General features: G+C 43.9%; 1 protein-coding gene across 1 annotated transcript in view; it reads right to left on the bottom strand.

The window, feature by feature from the left end:
• MYH9 (myosin heavy chain 9) overlaps nucleotides 1-10897 on the bottom strand; it is a 92757-nt gene extending 81860 nt beyond the window's left edge. The window contains 1 exon segment of the mRNA XM_038386686.2: nucleotides 10710-10897. The gene's annotated coding sequence lies outside the window, so the exon portion shown is untranslated.
• Between the last annotated feature and the right edge of the window lie 5685 nt (nucleotides 10898-16582).

Here is a 16582-nt window from a genome sequence, read left to right on the forward strand (position 1 = left end):
GATCTCAAGCACTAAGTGCACGAAGCAGTATTTCCTCGCTCTAGAATAGTCCTTGTCACAGGAGGGTTGCTTTGGGACAAAGGTTTTAAGTAGGAATTCCCAAAATACACAAGTCATACAATAATAAGACACTACCACCACAACTTATCTGGGTGATGGCAATGGTCAGTCACATTTCCCACCCTACACAATACACTGTTCAAACTAAGTCATATTACACTTTATAGTTGAGTCAATAAAGCTAAATAGGGCTTACAAAGCACATGCTGGTGTTTGAAAATACCAACTGCTGCTCACAGGGGCAGCATATTGTCTTAACTTCAAGATCAGTCTTAAATCCAGCAAATCTAGGCTGGCTGCCACCCAACGCTGTTCACTTGAAATAAATATTCCAAGATCACTATCATGCATTATATGCTTTCTGCAACTGTTGTTTCTTATTAGTGATGTACTGTACATGCCTTCTCAGCAAAGGACAAATCCCTCTCCCAGAGACAGAATGCCCACAAGGAAAACATTCCAGAGGGAGAACACATACTTCATGACCACTGGACAGAGTAATCCCACTTACAGAGACAGCAGTAGTTTAGAAAATTGCAGCCCATCCCTGCTGTTCAAATGGTTTTGCTGGGGGATTGTTGCCTCGAGAGTCAGAACAAACAGCAAGAACTTTGACCAGACATGTAGAATTCCTCAGGAATACTGCATTAGAGGGTGTAAGGACTTTCAGACAGTTTTAGCCCCTTATCTCTAGGTCACTTTTCTCCCTTCTCTAATACTTTGCATTAGGCCTAATGAGACTCTTTGGGGTGCTCAAAAAAGTTTAGTCAGATGCTTTAAGTCTGAGAACCCTCCAGCGGCTCACATCATCATAATAAATACACACATTTGCTTGTCACCGGGGGGGGGGGGGGGGAAGGAAGGGGAGGGGCAGGGATTAAGTTATCACCGTCTTCAAACTAGATGTAAAGAAAAATAAGGCTGGCTACTTTTTGTGAAGCTGTAGGGCACAAGGTCTTACCAAGGAAAATATTGGTACAGCCTTATCATCCTGACCTGTAGGTACAGAAATTGAATGCAACAGCATGTCAGAGAACTTGTTTTTACTATCCATACCAATAATATTTCAAATAAATATTTTAATTTTTCCCTATCCATATAGAAAGAAAACTTGAAGTTGTTTGGCAGCCATGTTCAAATGTGATTTCTACAATGGACACAGTCTACATCTCACCAGAAACACTACGGCCAGCTTGCTAGCTGGTTCTACTACACTATGACAGTCTATATACTAGACCTTTGTGCCAAAAGTTACCCACCTCTGTTTCAAATGGTTCAGCTCCACCATTGATAGCGACTGTGGAAATGTTGGACAGAAAAGCCTAGTATAGCTAAGGCTTACAAGATCCAAGTTTGATTCTCAATACCACTCCTCATTCAGGCAGGGCTTGGGAGACCTTCCCTTGGAAGCAGAGGTGAGCTCCAAAGAGGACTCATTAAGTACCTTCTGGCCAGGAAAATAGCCAAGACACTTTAATAGAAAATATCAAGCAGCCTTGAGGCTCAGGTATGCAGGGGCCAAGTGAAAACAACTTCACCACCTATAAATACTGAGGCCTGGTCTACACTACAGAGTTAGGCTGATGTAAGTGTCCAACTGCTCTGTAAGCTTCTACACTAAAATATAGCTCCCACTGACATAACTCGCCCACTACACCGACTTAACTCCACCTCCAAGAGAGGTGTAGTTCTTAGGTTCATGTAGTTAGGTCAACACATTGTCAGTGTAGATACTGCATTGCTTACATTGACTGTTGCTCCCTTTCAGAAACAGTCCCACAATGCCTGTCACTGGCAGTTAAATCCTGGTGAGGCTGACACAAGGTGTGTAGTGTGGAGGTGTAGAACCCATTCAGTTACTGCAGTGGCTATATGTCCATGTAATTTAGGTCAACTTAATTTTGTAGTATAGACTTGCCCTCAGACTCTGAAGACGTATCTAACACCTGCAAGGCTTTGCACAGCTCCACCTCTGCATATTTATCTAGTTGAACCCTGTGTGCACCCCACACTTTGCTATTTCCACTTGTTTCTGCTACACTGAGCTCTCCCCTGCCATGACCTTAAGCTAACTTGCTTCTTCTCGTTAGTCTTCCAGCCCTGACCTTTACCTTTTCCCTCCTTCCAAAGAGGGAAGTATTCATTTTTAATAAGGAGCCTAGTTGTGCATACAATAAGCCTCAATCTTTTACTGGTTTAGAACCTGTCCTCCCAAAACCTCCTCTTAAATGTTTCTAGAGCAGGGGCTCTCAACCAGGGGTGCATATATCCCTGGTGGTACGCAGGTCTTCCAAGGGGTATTCAATTTATCTAGATCAGTGTTTCTCAACCATGGGAGTTGCAACCCCTAGGGGGGTCATGGAAAAATTTGGGAGGGGGGGTCGCAAGTGCAGTCCATGTGGTATCGTGGTGGTAAGCAGGGCAATTGCCCAGGGACCCATGCCACAGGGGGCCCTGCAAAGCTAAGTTTCATGTTTCAGCTCTGGGTGGTGGCAGGTCTCAGGCTTCAACACCACCGCCCAGGGCTCTGACTTCAGACAAGGCTCACAAGTATCACACTTAAATGCAAGTATAAAATAAATTGATTGGAATATAAATATTGTAATCATATGATGAAAATGAGAAAGTAAGCACTTTCAGTAATAGTGTGCTGTGCCCCTTTTTTTATTTTTGTCTGATTTTGTAAGCAAGTAGTTTAAGTGAGATGAAACTTGGGGTACACAAGATAAATCAGACCCCCTGAAAGGGGTACAATAGTTTGTAAAAGTTGAGAACCACTGCTCTAGGGCACTTACCATAAATATTTGAGTGCTTTCCCTACTTTGTCACCACTCTTATGTCTCCTTTACTCTGGAAACTCAGAGCAGGAAACTTGTTTTTACTAGTCCGAAGTGCTAGTGTTGCTCATAAGTAATAGTCTCCAAGTACAACAACATGGGGAGGGATTCAACTCAAGCACCAGGAAGTAGCAAACTCATGCTTACAGGAAACATGTACGCCCTATACAATTTCATGTTCCCCTCCCTGTAAGGGCAATAATTTGGAAAATATAATATACCAGACAGTTTCAATGATGAGAAAAAACAAAACAAGAGGAGGAAGAAAAGTATGAGAGCATTCTCACTCCTCATAATCAGAGTAATAACCTTCCCACATGGGCCACAATAAACTTACCCCATCCACAACACTTATGGTGGAGAGGCTAAAAGTCTACACAATTACCCAGTACCCATACAAACAAGAGACTGACAATTACTGCATCTACCTTACAAATACAGAGTAGAGACATCACACCACCATATCTACCAATACAGTCAAAAATATCAGTTTCAGATATTGGCTTTTTGGCTTATATCGAAGAATCATAGTCCATATTGTCATAATCAGAGGTCCATAAAGGAAAATGTAAAGTATTTTACATGGCAATTACCAGTAAGTGGGGGGAGGGGGGCGAGAAGAGAAACTTGACAGAGTTATGGTTGATACAACTACACATTTCCTGATTTAATATTTACAATGCACTACATATCTGCATACATCAATGTAACGTTATTAAAAATCACATATTAAGTCTTAATGAAGTTATTTGGGAATTCCACTTTTAGGTGGCTGAATCATGACCACACATGATTGTCAATATTACGTGCACGCGCGCGCGCATTTCATGTTGCCTGCCATACAATGTCTTAAACTGCAAGCTCAAATTCTTCTGTACAAGACTTGTGTCAGGAAGTTAAAATAAAGCAGATAAAGAACATTTTAGCATACAATAGAAAGTTTAAACTTATGATGTTCTAGTATTAACATTCATACTGCAATAGCACCTAAGGCAGTAACCAGTTTGGCACCCCATTTTGCAAGGCATTCTACAGACATAGCATGACAGTCCCTGCCCAACAGAGTTTACAGCCAAAAAGCCCTCACTATTTCATCTTAAAGATCACCTGGGAAACCATACCATTTATAGTCAGTTACCAGCTACATTTTGGGGGCAGGGGGTTAACAAATAACTTAGTTACATTTCAGAGTGCAAGATTAAATCATCATCACCATGACTATTACAGTGTTGCTGTAATATCAGATCAGTGACTCCAGTTCACTTCTGCTCAGAGCAGCACCAAGTATGCCACTAAAACCACTCAGACGCAAGAGCAGCCATCCTCTTAAGAGGAAAAGAACCAGTATTCTAAACGTAAAGCCACCTGCATATCCTAGACATCCAGGTTGGTCAAGAGATGCACAAACTCAAGTAAACAGGTGAAGACTCAAGGCACATTTAAAGAAAGTTATTATATTATCTTAAATTGTGTTGTATCACTAAACCCAATTAAAGAGAAGTAAACTACAAGAATACATTTTACTTAAGAATAAATAGGAAATTGCAATCTTGACTATCAGACAAGAAAAGCAGTTCCTATCTGAACACAAGAAACCTAAGTTGTAAGCTTTGCCTATACCAAAGATTTTTCTATCAAAAATAGAACCTGCCTTACAAATCTGAATATCCACTTTGCATGCATTCAAATGAGAACTGTAGTTCCTGTGTCTTAACCTACATCATATGGATTTCTTGCCGAGATTGATCAGTAAAACTGTAGCTTTTGATGAGCAACAGAATTCATGCCGATCTTGATCATGACAAATGTTTCTAAACTGTTAAATTTCTCTCAACATATACTACTATTCATTTGTTACAGACTGTTGCTGGTCACCCATCCACCTGGCTCTAGATTCTAGTCTTTAGTAAAGTGCCTAAATAAGCTGCTTATGTACATTTTAACTAGATACTAGTTTTCTTTTGAAGGAAGATGAAACCTCTATCCTGAGCACAGAGCTCCAGTAACACAAATCTCACAGGAGTTATGAAATATGCCTTTGCGTACCCTGCTCATACCACCTTTCCTCATCCAACATAATGCATATCTCTTGCCTGCGTTTCCTGCTACTGTATGCAGTGTTGTTGTAACCATGTTGGTCCCAGGATATGAGAGAGACAAGGTAGCTGAGGTAACATCTTTTACTGGACCAACATCGGTTTGTGGAAGGTACAAGCTTTTGAACTATACAGAGCTACTCCTCACATGTGAGGAACTCTTATTTCAGATGCATATGCCAGGGAGTTCTATAGTTACAATTTTGTTGTGCTTAGACACACGAGTGACATTGACATAAGCAATACATAATGCAAGAGCAAAAGAACTAGTTTCTAAAGTAACTGGCAATGAAATTGTTCAGTTTCATTAATGGAAAATTGCAAACTCCTCTACCTCTTTGGCCTTCTTTAGGAAGCTCAGGGAAAGAGAAGCATGCTGCCTGGGACAGTAACAGATTCAAGAGGCAATGACTGAAAGCAGGTACATGGTGTATGCTGTGGAGGGAATCTGGGTTGGTATCAGATCAGATGTTGCTATGCCACTGCAGTACTCTTGGATAACAACAGGAATCAGTGTTGAGAAGATCAACATTTTGGGAACTCAATACAACTTCCAACAGCCACCAAGCGACTTAAAAGGGTAAGTGTGCATGAAAGAGAATCTCTATGCTCATGTTTAATTATGGTTTAACTAGAGGTTTGTGTTAATGTACTCCTAATTTACTAGGACACTTATCAGTAATAACGTCCAGGGTAGACATTGCATTTGCAGGTGATTACATACAGTTTGTGTTATTGGATACCACTCCAAGATAGGCTGTTAGTTTCCACATCCTTTTGCACCAGAAGACTGAATTAGTCCTACCGGACAGGATGCTCAGACCAAAAAGAAACTGAGGATGCAAGGTCACCTCAAGCCAGCACACAACTAGATTGATTGCCAGCAAAAACAATGCTGCTGCAGGCAATGCAATACTATTACAGCTTTATCCCAGACCACAGGAATTACTGAAAATGAACACAAGGAAAAATTCTCTCTAACACTTATTATGCAATGCTGCTGTTTGCATATATGCTTTAAATTGCAAATAAACATCAAGCAAATGGGTTAACAAGATATCCGCATTAGAAGTCAGGAAGAACCCTCAGTGCCATCTCGTACCCTTCGGATTAAGCACTGCACTTACAATGAACAAGACCATGTTCAATTTTACGTTCAGTCTCGAGGATTCAGACTTCTTTCAGAAGAGGTTCACACCAGTTCCTGGACCTTGAAGTTTAGCTATTAGAGAGCCTCGCCTCTCTAAGACAACCTGAAGCTGCCTTGTAAGAATGTAGACCTACTATAGAAAGATTTTTGCATCATAATTCTTATTTAAAGAGGAATCAAGTCCTAGATTAACCGTAAGAGTGTTCCTGTACCTCCAGCAGGTCCATTTTATGATCTCACCATGGTAAAGTCATACAGATTCCTAAAAGTTGCATAATCCTGGGTAAGAGAAAGATTCAGAAGGCTACTCATACTCAAGAGTCTTAAAGTCATTCCAGCCTAATTAGAAGGTTAGAGGTAGCAAAACTCAGAAGAAACTAGTCACACTGTTCATCTCCCAGCAATTTAGCATATTGAGAAGGTCATGAGACTGACACCTCCCACAGACTGGTGTCCAATCAGTGTCTGAAATATTTTAGACACTGTAGCAGCTTTCTCTCACACATTTTCAAACAGCAAGCCATGCAGGCATGCACATTCATGTTCTCACCTTCATGGAGATAGTTTGGAAGAGAATTATCCTATGAAACAGGGTTTATTGCATCATTTAACATGGCATTTTTAAAGCAAGACCAATAAAATAATGCTTTGCGCTTTCATATTGCCTTTTACAGTACTAATACTAGGCCTCATTAGTCAGACTAGGAGCATTTGCATTATCAGTACGCTTGACTGCTTTGAACACCTGCACCTCTTGACTACGCAGAGAACACTAGAAAAACTTACAACTTAAGAGAAGTACTAAGTTGCCATTTACTACAGAGTTTTAACACCAGACCTTCAGTCCCCTGGCATTTTTCATACCAGGAAAACAAATGCTTGGAGGACATATGGGCTAGGTTTACACTGCAATTAAAAACTCACGGCTCATGCGTATGGGCTCACAGGATTCGGGCTAAGGGGCTGTTTAAGTGCAGTGCAGACACTGGGCTGCAGCCAGGCTCTGGAATCCTCCCACCTTGCAAGGTCCTAGAGCTCATGTCAAGGTTCCTTCCCCACTCTGAACTCTAGGGTACAGATGTGAGGACCTGCATGAAAAAAACCCTAAGCTTATTTTTACCAGCTTCTGTTAAACCTTCCCCAAGGTACAAACTATTTTATCTTTTGCCCTTGGACTTTATTGCTGCCAACAGAAAGAGCCCACTTGGAAATGTCTTTCCCCCCAAAATCCTCCCCAAACCTTACACCCCCTTTCCTGGGGAAGGCTTGATAAAATCCTCAATTTGCATAGGTGAACACAGACCCAAACACTTGGATCTTAAGAACAATGAAAAAGCAATAAGGTTCTTAAAAGAAGAATTTTAATTGAAGAAAAAGTAAAAGAATCACCTCTGTAAAATCAGAATGGTAAATACCTTACAGGGTAATCAGATTCAAAACAAAGAGAATCCCTCTAGGCAAAACCTTAAGTTACAAAAAGACAAAACCAAGAATATACATTCCATTCAGTACAACTTATTTTATCAGCCATTTAAACAAAACAGAATCTAATGCATATCTAACTAGCTTACTTACTAAGTTCCAAGACTCCATTCCTTTTCTGTTCCTGGCAAAAACCAACACACAGACAGAGAGAACCTTTGCTTCTCCCCCCCTCCAGCTTTGAAAGTATCTTGTCTCCTCATTGGTCATTTTGGTCAGGTGCCAGCGAGGTTATCCTAGCTTCTTAACCCTTTACAGGTGAAAGGGTTTTTCCTCTGGCCAGGAGGGATTTAAACGTATTTACCCTTCCCTTCATATTTATGACAGCTCGGGTTTTTAATTGCAGTGTGGACCTACCCATAGATGACCGATGTCTCCAAAGTGAAGGTATATGTACAGTGTCTTCCCTAATGCTACATAGTTGATAAACCATTTCCTGGCCTTCTCATTATTTACGAGCTGCTTTACAATGTAGGCTTAGTTGTGACAATACATCAACTTGTTTTCTTTAGCCTATTCTAAGGCAGCCAATCAGAATACATCTAGAAAGGATGAGAAAAACTGTGCATTCTCAACAGCCACACCCTGCCTCTCCTAGGATAAAGATGTCAAATTGACATGGGTCTAACTACTTTACTGAAGGTTTAACTTGAACCAAACATGAGGTAAGCAGAATCATACTCCTAGTATCAATAGCCTGGAAAGTTTCCTCTGGAATAAGAGTAATGAGCAAAAAAACCTAGTACAAGTGTCATCCTATTATTTATATAGGAACAGATGTACGCTATATGCCCATGCAAGCCTGAGGACAAGGTCACTATCTTCTCCTGAAAACTTACAATATCAGCTCTTGGCAAGACAAGTTAAACATTGAGAGAGAGGACACTACACAAGAAATTCAACCTTGTTAGTCATATCCAGTTTAAAAGGTCCAGACATTTCACAGCTATTTATTTGGTACCATTCATGATTCTACACTGATTCCAACAAAACTACTGAAAATCTTAGACAAGTTATTTTTTGGTAGTGTCTGCCTAAAGTCTACACATATCTGTTGAAGTAACCCAAGCTGCTCAGGAGAAACAAGCCACTAACTAGCCTCTCTTGATGTGAAGCTTCCATGACTTAAGGTAAACTGTACAGTTTACTACAGATGTAGCTTCAGAGGCAATTTCACATGGCCAGAATATCCAGCCCAGTAGCATCATGTGCCTATCTATGACTGTTAGCATTATCCTGCACAACTTCAAAGTACTTAATTACCAAAGTAGCCCCACTTTATTAAGCGTCTTTTCCTCCAAATATTACCTCTCTCAACACCCCACGTAGCAGAAACATCTGTTTATCTCATCTCATCTCAGCATAAGATTTTGAATGCCACAACTCCAGGAAGTGAGCATATGAATCAATACAAGGCTGCATCAAGGTTTGCAGCTTTCAATGGAGTGCCACAGATAAATTAACTTAGTCACATTGTTTCCTGGAGACTAAGTTAGAAAGTATCTTTACACAGGCAGAAACTGATTACAGGGCTTTTACTTTTAACTTAAAAGTAACTCAAACAGCATCACACCTATGGGTAAGGGAAGAAATTGTATTTTAAGAATTACGGATGTGTGTTTTAATCTTAGAACACCATGGTTCCTCAAGCGCCACACCTCAATGCAAATTACTCTGTACCTTCTTTACAAAGAGGGCAGGGCGTCAGGGCTTGCTGGTTTGGACTTCTTCTAGGATAACATCCGTTCAGCTTCAAAGTTCAAACCTATCATACGTTACTTACCACACCAGTTTAGATAAGACAGACCTGATAAACAATAAGAAAATAGTCTTGTGGCACCTTAGAGACTAACAAATTTATTAGAGCATAAGCTTTCGTGAGCTACAGCTCACTTCATCAGATGCATTTGGTGGAAAAGACAGAGGGGAGAGTTAGTCTCTAGGGTGCCCCAAGCCCTCCTTTTCTTTTTGCGAATACAGACTAACACGGCTGCTACTCTGAAACCTGATAAACAATCTCTCCCACAAAAACCTAGATTCTTAGCCCACTCTGGGTGCGGCAAGGCCAGAAAGACTCACAAACAGGAAGAAAGCAATGCAGACAAGCACCAAGGTGATTCAGCAGGAGGACGGGGCTGGAAGAGTAAGCCATTGTGATCAGCCTCCCTAACCTGACCACTGCACCTCGTTATCACGAAACTATAGTGCGTATTCGGCCGAACAAGATACCGCTTCAAGGCTCATTTCACAGCGCTTCGAGGCAGATCAGGACAGGAGCACTCCTGATTAAACCCACTGGGTACGTACACGTTTCACCCTCGAGGGCTGGGGAGCTTGTTTCTTTCTACGCCTCGCGGAGGCAGGTGGGTGACAAAGCGGGAGGGTTTCCCCCTGGTGCGCTGGAAGGGGCCAGGAAAGCACCGCGCTCTCCAAGCCTTTGCACGCTGCAAGCTTCATCTTGCCCCGTCACTCCCTCCCCGCGGCGGGACCAGCCGGAGCGAGGCGAATGAGGAAGTCTGGCTCGGAGGGCGGAAGCCAAGCCCATTGCAATGTCTGCAGCGGGACTGTCAGCCCGTGACTCAGGCGGGAGCCCTGACAGCTGCCAAACGCTCCCTTCGCCCGCCCGTTACTCGCGCTGGCTGGGCGGCCGGGGGGGGGGGGGGGGGCAGAAGAGAAAAATTACCCCGCGCGAGCGGCACTCCTCTCCCACCGCCGGGCAGGGGCCGCCCGCGGCACAGCGCCACCCCCCGCCACCAGGCGCGCGGGCACGTGCTTCGCTGCCCCGGGCCAGGGCTCGCCCTGTGAGCGGGGCTGCCAGCGCGGTGCCCTGCACGGGGCGGGGGCGACCTCCGTGCCCTTGCGGATGCCCCCTATCCGCTCTCCGGCCGACGGGGAGAGGCGGCAGGTAACGGCTCCGTTGCCAGGCCGGGCAAACCCACTGCCCGGGCCCCAGCCCGCGGGCGAGGCAAGCGGCTGCCAGGCACCGGAGCAGACCCGCCCGACCCAGCCCACTCTCAAAGCCGCCAGCGCCACCCGAAGAACCAAGCGCGAGCGCTGCGTTCCTCGTCCCCGCCCGCACCTCACCTGAGTCCGGCCAAAGCCTGGGACGAGCCGCGGCGGCGGCGCCTGCTGCTTGCGGTGAGAGACTGGTCCTCGGGGCCGGTTCCTTGCACAGACTCAGCGCTCAACCGCCGCGCTGCTCCGGCTTTAACACCTCTAACTCCCCGGCACTGCGAGGTTTCAAGCCGGGCGGAGCGGCCGCGGCCAAGGAGCGGCTCCACCCCCTTTCCAGACAGTCCACCAATAGAAACACGGGTTGCTCCTGATTGACTCCGACCACAACCAACAGCGGTCGAGGAGGCGAGCGGCGCGGGGGCGTAGCGTTCTAGGCTAACGCTCGAGCGTGAAGAGTCCAGCCAGTAGGCCCTCAGTCAGGGAGGAGCGCAGATTGACAACTTGACCAGCCAATGAGGACAAGAGTAGGCCAGCCGAGCGTGTCCTGTTGGCTCGGGAGGATCAGAGGAGCTGATAGGTGGGGGAGGGGGAGGTCAGGGCAACCGTACAGGGCGGGGGGGGCAGAGAGTTTAGCCTCCCCTCCGCGCCCACAGTCGCTACAGCCGTGGTGAGACACAGCTACACTCCCACAATCCCCTTCACCACCCCACACAGCCCCTTGGTGGGCAGTGCCAGGCCCCTCCCATGGCCCCTCCCCCCACCTGCCTTCCCTCGGGCATCTCCTCCACCAGGGCCACCTGGGAGATCCCTGGGCCAGGTGCTACTGGGCCCATCCTGGGCAGCTCCAGGCCATTCTGGAAGTCTTCATCTGTAAAAATCACAATTGTCTGCCCGTCGCTTTAAAAACTGCGACCCACTGGCCAGTGCCAGCCGAAGCAGACCCTTTCTTTCACTGGGTGGTTTCCAGTGCCTTCCCTTTCTTACGCTGTGTATGCCTCGATATCTCCTTCCTTCTTTCTCACTTGGGGGCTGGGAGAATTACAGCCCAGGTTTCAGCCTCCTCTGATGGGGTATATTCCTGATCCTCCAAATCTCTTGCAAAAGTTGTCTAGGAAAAAGATAGAAAGCAGAACCTAATACGTCTAATGTGAAAATAACTGGCTTTATATATCAGATATTCTTTACCCATTATTAAGGAGCAGGAAAGGGCACAAATATATGTTTTTTGTTTTACAATTAGTCTTTAAAAATAAGGAACCTTGAAAGGGATTAAGAAATGAATGGGGAAACCGAGCTCTGGAAGGATGGAGATGATGTGACTGTGCTTTCTTGTGCATGCAAGAACATAGACAACAATACCCTTCACTTGCTGAAATTTAGAAAGCTGGGATACAGGGAGGCCACAGAAGAGGGGGATGTAATAGCCGAGATGAGAGGCGAGAAAGAATGGCTAAGGCTTTCAGAAGACAGTAGCAGTGAACCAAGAACAATATTGCAGAAGTATTGATAGGAATACTTAGCTCTTAATTATTAGGGTTGGGGTTACTATATATGTGTCAGGCACTTTATAGGTAAATACAAATACAAGATACCACCCATACGGAGCTTGTCACAACAGCCCTGTGAGGTAGGAAGATTCACAGACATAGGCAATGCAAAATAAAGAAAGGTCAAGGGTCATACTAAGCTTATCTACAGAAGAGGCAAATGAGAGAGGCTTCAACGGAAAAAAGAATTAGAAGAAATGAAGATGTGTTTGAGCAAGCATTTCTTGCCCAAGAGAAGCACTTCTCTCTTAGATTTATCTGAAGGAAGTTGGAACAAAGCTACAAATTTACTTGATCAAGACACAAAAGGTGGAGTGGGAGAAGTCAGTAAAGGTGGTGAAAGATATGTACAGCTAAGTAACAGGGATATAAAAGTGGTATTGTTAAAAATACAGAATGAGAGAGAAGAATGCTGGTGGAAAATAATAGGAGGGCTGAAAATTTAACTCTGTGGGACCTCATATAGGACAGGTCTTAGTGTAGAAAAGAGCTACCAGCAGAGACAGAGAATGCAAGAGAGGTAGGACAAGAGGGAACCGGGGACATATGCATAATCAACAGTATTCATGTGGCCCAAGATGATGTCCATTATGTCCAAGGATACATGTAGGAAAGAGAAAGAACCATCAGTAGCAGCTTAAAAAAGGCTGTTTACTATTGGAGAGTAGTTTAAATTTTGTGGCTGGAGTAAACAGAGATTGAAAATGGTCAAAATACTAATGTGCAACAGGCTATTAAAGAATGAGAGGAAGCTGCCTTCTCAACCACTTGGCTGAGAAAGGAAAAGATTAGAGAGGGGAGAGTAGTTAGGACCACAGTTACTGCACTTTTGCGCCCTCTTTTCCCTCCTGGAAAAATGTCTAATTTCTTTAGAACACTCTTAATTGTTCTCTAATGCTAATATTTCTGTGTATAAGGTGATTCAAGTTTGAAATGGCTAGTTTCCTTTGCTTGGTTATTTGTTTGCACCAGATTATGCATGCCAGTTACTCTGTACAGAGGCTTTTGTTTTGTGGTGGCAGCAGTCACCCTGAAAAGGAGGCATACATATGAAAGTGTAATCAAAAAGTTTTCCTGTGAAGCCATGCAGGTTGAGTGCACCTGTTATGTCCTAAAAGCTCATGAGAGTTTTATTTGATCCTTCTGACCAGTTCCAATCATGACGTTTATTGCTGGACAATATGTGCAAACAGCATCCATTTGGAAGAACAAATCTGCCACTGTCTTTATCTGAATTCTAAGTCATCACCTCCTCAACAACTAACCAGTAGTATCTAGAATTACCCAGTGTCAAGAAAGAGGTTCTAGAATTCCAGGTTCTAGAATTCTGAAGCACATCTTCTCCTAGGCAATTAGTACCCAGAGTTACAATTGTCTCCTCACCAACCAATCAGCTTCCAGGGCATTCCAACCTATCAGGGATTGTGGATTGTTAAAAACACTGGCTCCTCTCACCTGTGTTCAGGAATCAAACCCAGGTCTCCCACATAGCGCCAACCCTGTACATTTTGAAATGCAATCACATCATCTATGCAAGATTTCCTGTCTAATGTGGTGAATGTAATCTTCCGTACATATTGACTGTCAGGGGGTACTCCATGGTCATTCTTTTTTCAACTGAAGTATTGCTCTGCATAGAAAATGGAAATACCCTTTTTCCTTCCCTTACAGACACAAATCCTGCCCAACTCTGATTTCTCTTTAAGCTTGCCCTTCATTTTGCTTTAATGGATTTGGCACCATGGTGACTGATCCAGCTCTAGAAGCACACTGTTCTGGGGGTGTTTTGCTTGATTGTTCTCTAGAAGTCGGTGACTATGCTCTAGACCAGGTATGCTCAGTGCATGTAAAGAGGCAGGCCACCAGACATGCTCTGTGCATATCCTGCACCAGGTCAGATATCTCGGTGGCTTAAATGTGCTGTGCCAGGCATGTAAGGCACCGGGCCCAATATTTTAAGTGCAACTATTTTTCTTAGGCTAATCTAGGATAGCTCAGGTTTGAGGCTCATTGGCAACAAACTCATGTGTGCGTGTAAACTTGCACTTCTCTTGCTCAAGCTGTACCATTCCTGAGATAAACAGGGGATTCAGTCTCCATGCCTGTCAAATAGGCCAGCACCTTTGGTCAGCAACTAAGTACACTTTAATAATGAAAACACTTTCCTAATGTTTTGCAGATAAAACCTCTGCTTTTATTTTGCTGTGTTTCTAGCCAAAATTTGATAGAATAAAAGAAGAAGAGAGACAAGGGAGTAAAGTTGTTTACCTCAGAGAAGACGTATTGCTAAATGCTAACCACAGGGATTTTGTTAAGAAATCACACGTGTACAGAGCTACAGAATGTCACAACATAGTATTGGTAAGAACTCTATAGCATCTGAAATACCAACAAAGGGAGCTTCGCTGAAAGTCCAAAATTAAGGTCCCTCAAGAATGCTCAGTATTGGCTTTATAAAGCTGTAGCAAGTGCTGGTGGCTGCTATTGGTGCAGCTTATAGCTTGAGTTCACACACCATAACAAAAGGAGACAGCACTTTGGAGGCAGATGCCTGGGAGAATGGAACAACATGCATTATGGACTTCTTCGTTTACTCCCTCTTTCCCTCTCTGCTCTGAACTGTATCCATTCAGTGCCAAATCTTTTTGGGAAATAGTCATCAACTGTTAGAGAGCACACAACTTCCCTTTCCTATATATGCCCATCCCTCTCCACTCCTCTCCAGTAAAAGAACAAGATTTCAGCTCTTTGATCATTGGTGGAGGAGAACCATGAACTTAAAAACAAGAAACAAGACTGGTTCCATGTCCTAGAGGTTAGAGCTTTAAATGACTTAGGTTTGACTTCTGGTCACCTGAGCTTGAGTTTTGGTTCCGCTCACTTGAGTTATGGCAGGGGTCCAAGAGCACTCTGCAAAACTGTGCAGAAGTGTGGGCTCAATGGCTCGTCCTAGTATGTTATTCCTGAGGCCAGAGGGAATGTGCATGATGCGCTGTAGTTTTAATGCAGCATACTGCCTATAAAATACTGCTGCTTCATGCCAGTCTATGGTAAAATCCTATCAAACGTGCCCCCGCAATCCACTCACTCTTGCACTAAGTGAATGAATAAAAAGATTCTTCATAACCTGCTAAACTCCTACCCCATCACCACAGTTCTTGCTTCTGCTTTAACAAAGAAGAAAACTGTGGTCATTTTCTTAACACATTAGTGGCAAAATCCACAGCAGAATATCACATGCAGGCAACATCTCTGCTCTCAGTTGAGTGGGATGCAATTAACAGGAGAACCTCGTTGTTACATGTCGAGAGTGTTTCCCCTGCACCCCAGCAGTCCTCCCCAGCAGATGGCACAGATACTATAGTGCAGAAGCTACCATTTTGGGGGATAATGTTACAGCACAGTTGTACCTTGACACAACTGAAACATGGTTTTATCTTCTCCAGAAATGCATCTAAATGAAAGCCGTATTCCCATCTCAGGCAGAGGACAATCTTGTAAGGTCTGATGACCTGAGCTCTGTTCTTGGAGCTTATGATTTCCTCCAAATGCTGTGTTGGGATTATAACCGCATGATGTGAAGCTGGGGAGACCACATTCCTGACATAACACACTAACAAGGATGTCTCAGAGCATGCTTACAATCTAATCTACTCTACAAATTTCTAATGTGCCCATTATTGTAATTTTTAAGAGCATGCACAGAGCTTGTTTTTTACCTCAGTTTGTCCCCCTCCTTCTCGTTTCCAGCTCCTCTTGCCCCATTTTCTTCCTGCTCAGCATTTGCTACCTGGCTTTCAATCTCGTGCAAGGCTGTCATTCAGTGAAACTGCACGAAAGAGCCAACAGAGGTGAGTATCACTCCACAAAGGTATCTGTGTGCCAAAAACTAGACCTGTGAGCTGTCTACCTCTCTCTGGTTCACCCAGACCTCACCAGAACATCTCTAGAACACATCCTGTTGCCTACATAAGACAAGAATAGTGGCTCTTTACTTCTTAATACTTATTTTAATAGCAAATCGGCCAGTGAGAAACACTCTAATCTTAGGCCTATACATCATATCTTCATCTCACCACTGCTGTCTCACGCTTCTGTGGCTTTACAATTGTTTCAGGACCTTTCTCAGTATCTCAGACACCTCCTTGTCCTCCTCCCCTTTCTCGGAGGGGGTAAGAAATGCTTCAGATTCCTGAGTTTAGAAGGACGTGGAGGCATTCTTCTTACTCAGCAAAGGGATAAAGCTGAGAAGAGCAGAATAATATCCCTTCCCAACCCCCAACCTTCCCGCCGACCAGTCATCATGTTTATGGAACTCGGATGGCATACAAACTTGCCTGCCTACACAGGACACTGAGAAAAATGACAGACTCTAAAGTAATTGTAAGATCCAGCTAAGTGCTGCTTCTCTTTCTTCCGCCTGGTTGAGCTATGTGGAGATTTCTGTCACAGCCA

The sequence above is a fragment of the Dermochelys coriacea genome, chromosome 1 (genome assembly GCF_009764565.3).
Source record: "Dermochelys coriacea isolate rDerCor1 chromosome 1, rDerCor1.pri.v4, whole genome shotgun sequence".
Taxonomy (NCBI): Eukaryota; Metazoa; Chordata; order Testudines; family Dermochelyidae; genus Dermochelys; species Dermochelys coriacea.